Source organism: Chaetura pelagica, unplaced genomic scaffold, assembly GCF_000747805.2.
Source record: "Chaetura pelagica isolate M959 unplaced genomic scaffold, ChaPel_1.0 scaffold168, whole genome shotgun sequence".
Lineage (NCBI taxonomy): Eukaryota > Metazoa > Chordata > Aves > Apodiformes > Apodidae > Chaetura > Chaetura pelagica.
In genome coordinates, this window is record NW_009954220.1 from 23,382 (window position 1) to 29,501 (window position 6,120).

The 6,120-nt window shown below is 46.7% G+C and overlaps 1 pseudogene; it reads right to left on the reverse strand.

Annotated features, from left to right (window-relative positions):
• Positions 1-63: 63 nt before the first annotated feature.
• LOC104393906 overlaps positions 64-6,120 on the reverse strand; it is a 55,544-nt pseudogene continuing 49,487 nt past the window's right edge.

Below are 6,120 nucleotides of genomic sequence, written 5' to 3' on the forward strand. Positions count from 1 at the left end.
CCTGCTGGCCACACTGTTCTTAATGCACCCCAAGATACTATTGGCTCATCACTTTCCCATGGATCACTTGTTGCCTACCAGGACCCCAAGGTCCTTCTGCATGGGGCTGCTTTCTAGCAGGTCAACCCCTAATCTAAACTGGTGCATGGTGTTTTTTCTCCAGAGGCTTATTCTTCTCCAGGCTTATTCTTGTTGAACCTCATTGGGTTCCTCTTTGCCCAGCTCCCCAGTCTGTCCAGATGTCACTGAATGGGTGCACAGCCTTCAGGTGGATCATCCAATCCTCCCAGCTTCATATCGTCAGCAAATTTGCTGAGCATATACATCCAGGTCATTGTTGAAGATGTTGAATAATAGTTGGCCCAGCACTGATCCCTGAGGAACACCACTAGTCACAGGTCTCCAACTGGACTCTGCAGTGTTGATCACAACCCTCTGGACTCTATTGTTTAGCCAGTTCTCGATCCATCTCACTGTCTGCTCTTCTAACTCACACTTTGTGAGCTTATCCACAAGGATGTTATGGGAGACAGTGTCAAAAGCCTTGCTAAACTTGAGGAAGACATCATCCGCTGTTCTCCCTGCATCTATCCATTCTGTCACATCATCATAGAAGGCTATCACATTAGTTAAACATGATTTCCCCTTGGTGAATCCACACTGGCTACTCCTGATAACCTTCTTTTCTCCATGTGCTTAGAGATGACCCCCAGAATGAGCTACTCCATTATCTTTCCAGGGACGAAGGTGAGGCTGACTGGTCTGTAGTTACCTTAGGTCCTGTTTCTTGCCCTTCCTGAAGACTGGAGTGACATTAGCTGTTCTCCAGTCCTCGGGCACCTCTCTCGTTTTCCAGGGCTTTTCAAAGACAAGGGAGAGAGGTCTAGCAATGACTTCTGCCAGCTTCCTCAGCACACGTGGGTGCATCCCATCAGGGCCCATGGATTTGAAAATGTCCAGTTTCCTTAATTGATCTTTAACCCAATCTCCTTCAATCAAGGTGAAGTCTTCCTCACTCCTGACTTCTTCTGTGGTCTGGAAGGTTTGGGAAACCTGTGGGGTGGCCTTAGCAGTAGGCAAAGAAGGCATTAAAGAACTCTGCCTTCTCCGTATCCTCCGTCACCAGGGCACCCTCTTCATTCAGCAATGGGCCCACATTTCCTCTGGTCTTCCTTTTACCTCCAATGTACTCGAAGAAGCCTTTCTTGTTGTCCTTGAATTCCCTTGCCAGTTTTAATTCTAAGGAGGCTTTAGCTTTCCTTGTTGCATCCCTACACTCTCTGACCACATTCTTTTATTCATCCCGAATGGTCAACCCCTTCTTTCATGATCTTTAAATTTCTTTCTTCCACTTGAGTTTGTTCAGAAGTTCCCTGCTCAACCATGCAGGTCTCCTGGCTCTCTTACTTGATTTCTTACTCTTTGGGACACTTCAATCTTGAGCTTGGAGGAGGTGATGCTCGAATATTAACCAACTTGCTTGGGCCCCTTTTTCTTCCAGTACCCTATCCCATTGGGTTTCTCCAAGAAGTTCCTTGAAGAGGCCAAAGTTAGCTCTTCTGAAATCCAGGGTTTTGACCCTGCTAGATGCTTGGTACCTGCTGCACATGATTCTGAACTCTACCATCTCATGGTCGCTACAACCAAGGCTGCCCCCAACCTTAATGTCTTCTCTCAGTCCTTTGTTTGTCAATACTAGGTCTAGTAGTACAACGCTCCTTGTTGGTTCCTCCACCACCTAAGTCAACAAGTTATCATCAATGCACTGGAGGAACCTCCTGGACTGTACCTGCCTGGCTGTGTGGTCTGCCCAGCAGATATCAGGGTGATTTAAGTCCCTCATGAGAACCAAGGCCTGTGACTGTGAGGCAACTCTCAGATGTCTGTAGAAGGCCTCATCAACATCCCCATCCTGATCTGGTGGCCTTTAATAAACACCCACAACTGTGTCCCTCATATTAGCCCACCTGTTTACCCATAGGCTCAACCTGCTCTTCATCTGCCTTCAGGGAGAGGTCAATACATTCCAGTTGCTCTCTCGCATAAAGAGCAATTCCACCACCTCGCCTTGCTGGCCTGTCTTTCCTAAAAAGGAAGTACCCATCCATGACAGCGTTCCAGTCATGTGAGCTATCCCACCATATCTCAGTGATTGCAATGAGATCATGGCCGTGAGACTGCACACAGATCTCTAGTTCTTCCTCTTTATTCACAATACTGCATACATTAGCATATAAGCATTTCAGAGAGGGGAAAAAATACTAGCATGCTGCCCCAGAAGTGCTGAGCCACAACACCCAAGCACCTCTCTAGCAAGCTCAACTGTATCCCCATCCCCCTTTGAATCTGGTTCAAGGGTCTCAATGAGCCCTGGTCACTTTTGTCCTCTTCTTGCCCCCAGGCTCATTTCCAGTGGGCCTGGTTTTATCCCCTAGCTCCTTCAAGTAATTTTTTGCTAGCAGACCTGGTACCGTATAAACATCTCCATAGATAGACTGAGTACTCCCCGGATGTCAGCCATGAACAGAAGAGGAGAAGAAGCAGGAAGGAAGTTGACTTCCATAATGCCTGAACTTATACTTATGTAGATACATGGAATGGAATACTTGGGCCAATTTTACTGTCTGTCTAGTCCATTCCTCCCTACAGTAGTGCTGCAGCTACAATTCTTCTCCTCCTTTAGCACCCAAAACTGAAGATGATTCAGTAAGCACAGCAAAGCGTGCTTGGTGTCTCAGCAGTAACATAAACATTCTAGTATTATCAAGTCACTATCTGGAAAATTTGCTACTATTAAAAGAAGAGTTCACTCAAGGAAAAAAAAAATCAGTAAAAGAAAAATTGGCTTCATCCTGCCTCAAACCAGGACATTCCACCCCTTATTCCATAACATATATTACATATAGGCTTTATATTTTACCAACTGTCAAATTAAGGATTCTCTCCCAGAGTCAGATTACCTTGAGGTACACATTGTACTTTACCATCCTCCATCATCATACACCAGGTATGTGCAGGTCCCTGAGCAAAAGCAACACCCCGGACAGGTGTACCTTTGCCTGAAGCAGGATACACCCAAACACTTTTACCCAGCAGGTTTCTTTCACATACCACAGGGACTTTATCCCCATCTGCAGTATGTAAAAGGTCTGACTGTGCAGGACCAGCCCAACTGATGGATCCCCTGGTATTAACTAACGAGGTGACCTTTGCCATTTTTTGGTCCCAGTTTTTGAAAGTTCCACCACCCATTGCCTTCAAGGGTAACTTTTAACAGACCATTGTACCTTTCAACTTTCCCTGAGGCTTGTGCATAGTACAGGATGTACCCTGGTGGGTCTGAGGCAGTGTGATATAGTCAATTTGCCAAGCTTCCCCATACCTGTACTTTGACCACCTCACCTCATACCACAAAGGTTTCAACCGTTTCGCCTGCTTGATTGCGTTGCACGTCTCACAGTCATGGATAGCCTGTACAGTAGCATCCATGGTTAAGTCCACCCCTCGGTCACAAGCCCATCTGTATGTTGCATCTCTGCCCTGATGACCTGACGTGTCATGGGCCCATCACATTAAAGAAGTTCTTCTTCATGTTGAGATGGAACTTCCTGTGCTCGAATCTGAACCCATTGCCCCATGTCCTATCACGGGGCACAAGTGAAAAGAGCTTGTCCCTGCCTTCTTGATGCCCAGCCCTCATATATTTGTAGACATTAATTTAATCTCCTCTCAGTCTTCTCCTCTCTAGATTAAGAAGCCTCAGGTCCCTTAGCCTTTCCTTGTAAGACCAGTGTTTCAGTCCCTTAATCATCCTCATAGCCCTCTTCTGGACTTTCTCATGTAGTCCCTGTCCCTTTTGAACTCGGGAACCCAGAACTGGACACAATACTCCAAGTGAGGTCAGACTAGGGCTGAGTAGAGGGGGAGGAGAACCTCCCTTGATCTGCTGGGTGCACTCCTCCTAATGCATCCCAGGATACCATTGATTGACCTGGGACATAAGTGCACATTGTTGTCCCATGGATAACTTGTTGTCTACCAGGACTCCAAAGGTCCTTCTCCACAGTGCTGCTACCCTGTACTGGTGCATTTTGTTGTTCCTTCCCAGGTGCAGGACTCTGCACTTGTCGAACCTCACAAGGTTCCCCTTTGTCCAGCTCTCCAGTTTCTCCAAATCTTGGAGAATGAATGGCTGCACAGCCTTCAGGTGAATCAGCCATTCCTCCCAGCTTTGTGTCATCAGCAAACGTGCTGAGAAGACAGTCTGTCCCATCATTGAGGTCGTTAATAAAGATGTTGAACAGGACTGAACCCAGCACTGATCCCTGGGGGACTCCATGAGTTACAGGTCTCCAGCTGGACTCTGCACCATTGATCACCACTCTTTGGGCTCTGTTGTGTAGCCAGTTCTTAATCGATCTCATTGTCCATTCTTCTATCCCACATTTCCTGAGCTTGCTCACAAGGATGTTATGGGAGACTGTGCCTTGCTAAGGTCAAGGTAGAATACATCCACTGGTCTCCCTGCATCTGTCCATTCAGTCACAACATCATAGAAGGCTATCAGATTAGTCAAGCATGATTTCCCCTTGGTAAATCCATGCTGACTACTCCTGATAACCTTCTTCTCTTCCATGTGCTTAGAGATGACCTCCAAAATGAGCCGTTTCATTATTTTTCCAGGAATGGAGATGATTGGCACTTGTTACCAGTGAGGCTCACGTCGGCCTCCACAACAGCCTGTTCTTGAGATCCTCCTGTCACTCCAGAGATAGTGATGGATTCTGTCCCTTCATGATTTGATGGCATTTGAGTACACTTTGCACCATTGTCCACTAAGGCTTTATACTTTTGTGGTTCTAATGTGCCAGGCCACCAAATCCACAAGGTCCAATAAACTCGGTTGTCCCTCTTCTCCTCCTGGCTGGATGCAGGGCACCTCTAATATTGAGTGTTTGAGCTTGATGTACCATCCTGGTGGAAGGGAGTGGTTGCTGGAGACTGGAACAGCCTTCTTTCTGGAAGGGCCGTCTCTTGCATTTATTCTATTTTGCGGCTCTTGTACGTCTATCTGGAGAATAGCAGTGGGTTTATTGTCTCAGGTTCTTATGTCCTCTTTATAATAATCACACAGGAGAGAACGCAGGCAGCGTCAGAGAGGGTTCTGTCTCTCTCGCTGTTGTCTTGTAGCCTGACGTCTCCTCTTAATGGCTGCAACACGAGCCCAATTGTCTCTAGGGAGATACTGGGCTTTACCTTGCCATCTCTTTGGCATCTTATTCCTTCTGTCAGTCATTTTTTCAATGGCTGAGGTGTGGACTGATAGGAATCAGAGAACATGTCTACGTGTTGTGCTCTAAAAGCCATTTCATGCACAGTTGGTCTTTCGTAGTCATCAAAAAATCTCATGAAGGAGAATATATGGGCGCGTGCTGTTGGTACAGCCTGTGCAAATCTCCAGAACATGAGCGTGTTGCACAGGACGTCATCAGGATTTGTAATCCCATTGTTATCATAGATCACCGCTCACACAACTAATTCTCTCGAATTTGTGATGACTCCCTCAAGAATGGGTGTTCTGCTTTGGTGCCAGTCAATGTCACCCTTATGGGGGTATCTCTCCCTTACAGCTGAAAGAAGTTGGCTCCACAGGTTGGTAGTTCCTGTCTTACTACCAATTGCTATATCAATAACAGCATCTTTGGTCAGGGATCCCAACTGCTTGGCTTCTCTTTTGTCCCCATCATAGATATCAGCCCCACTATCAAAGCATCAGAGCAACCAAGAAAGAAGAGGCTCACCTTCACTGTGGGTGAAATATTTTCTCATGAGGCACAGTTCCTTTAGAGAGAAAGGCTAGACAAGGTCATCGTAATTTGCTTGAGAGTGGCCTGCTCCTTTATCTGCTTGAGAGTGGCCTGCTCCTTTATCTGTTTTAGAAGGGTCTGCTCCTCCATCTGCTTGAGAAGAATCTTCTCCATCCCTTTCTTCTTGGTCTTGCGGTGTCACAGTTTGACTCAGGTCCGACAACAATGCTCTCGATCCCCTCCCCCCCCACCCAGGTAGGGAAGGAGAGAGAGAAAAAGAGAGAGACTTGGCTGGATTGAAAACTAAACTACA